Raw genomic sequence first — 1,899 nt, 5'->3', positions numbered from 1 at the left:
CGCTTGTTTTTTGCCTAAGAACAACGCCTTCTTAAGGGGAAATCTAAAACAGTTTTTCGATAAGCTTTGTCTAAGTGGATGATCGTGGTTATGTGTGGTTTCCTATAGACGGCGGCTAGCTTATTGACTCAATTTTCATGGTGATAACCTATCCAATACTTAGATGCCTTCTTACGCACGGTAACAATTTATTAGTCACTCGTGGCCTTTTCTGGTGGTGGTGAGGTTTGTCCACTCCGACAATCAAATCAGTTGACGATAAAGAAGAAAGGAAACAATACATTTTCTATCCCTGGATCATAAAGCAAAGTGTATATCTAAGTGCATAGAATTGCATCAAATGGAAATAAGCGAGTATTTATAAGGAAAGAGGTGGATTTGAAACCGCTTGATGAAGGGACATGTGGTTGCATTTACTGACTGAAGCGTCTCCTCCTAAGTATCAATCAATCAATCTTTAGGTGGACAGACATTTAATACTCCCTAATAAGTGAATTTTGTGACTTGACTTTTTGTCATCTATTGCATAATCGTAACATCAATCGTGTTAATCTTATTTTAGCTAGATCTTTGTACAAGAGATTTTGTATTTAATATAGACAAGGCAACATTATGCAGCTCTAGCAACGACGTTCCACCTCTTACCACTTCGGCATATACCCTTCAAAGGCGTATCACTTCGGAGCCTTGGCCTAGCCTGCAAATATGCTAGTGGGCTCCCTCACCTTGGCGCTTTGACGATGACATGGAATGTGGGCCTTGTTGACCAAGCTAGCTGCCACATTGGCAACAATCTAGAACCTCTTCATAGGAGGCGTAACAATAACTTCTATATTTATTAGCATGTATCGAATTTTTTCACAGTTTTATTTATGCATAAATTAGTAATTACTAATTTATACATAAATTAGTAATTACTATTTAACAAACAAAAGTGACACGCCTCCCCTTTTTTTTCGAACGAGACAAGCTTTCAGAGTAAAGCTACAGAAATGTACTAAAAAGTCATCCCCTAGATATTACACAGTTTCATCACAAACAAAGGCAGTTACTAATTGACACCAGAGTCAAGCGGAGAACAGTTCTCTGCACTGTACAAAACTCGAAAGCACAACAGAGTATATAACTTGCAAAGAATGCTGGCCTCCGTGCTTTGTGGCACTCCAATGGATGTAGCTATCTCTTCCGACGCTTGGGCTCGGCCTGCAGCAAAAGTCCAAAGCTTTGTTTGAGCGATAAAAATACACATAAAGGTGGACAACCCAGATAAAAGGGAGAAAATATAAATATTCACATAAAGAATGAATGGAACAGGCTTTGCACTACATTCTGGACTAGCACAGAATTCATCAAGCATCCTAAAGGGCAATGCCTCAGAAGTCTTAGGCATGAAGATTTTGATATAATTTATGAAAATAGCCAGCAATAAGATGAATCAGAGAAGTTCCATAGCTCAGGAAAGAACCAACTGATCTGCACAATCTGGTGCATGGTAACATTCTAGCTTATTACAATGTCGTACGCATAAAGATTGTTCGCATCAGAGAAGAAAGTAACCTCGCGCAGGTGTGTGGTACATTTAGAATGATAGTTATGTAAAAGGCCAAGCAAGAACAACTAAATGCTACTAATGCAATGCTCAAAAAGGATTCATAAAGATCGAAGGCTACAAACTCTAAAAAATAATGAACTGGACAAGCTTACACCTAATATGGACTGAAGATTGAAATATTCAATTAGAATGCACCATGCATTGCAAATTCTTGACTAGACTTTTTATAGTATTAGAACTGTGGAACATAGTCAGGTCAAAATGAAGCCCCAAAATTGTAAGCGACGAAAATCAATGGATAGTGTAGGTAACCAGATTAACAGTACCACATAATCTCTCAAGACTGT

The sequence above is a fragment of the Olea europaea genome, chromosome 21 (assembly GCF_002742605.1).
Source record: "Olea europaea var. sylvestris chromosome 21, O_europaea_v1, whole genome shotgun sequence".
NCBI lineage: Eukaryota > Viridiplantae > Streptophyta > Magnoliopsida > Lamiales > Oleaceae > Olea > Olea europaea.
This window is presented reverse-complemented; position numbering follows the sequence as displayed.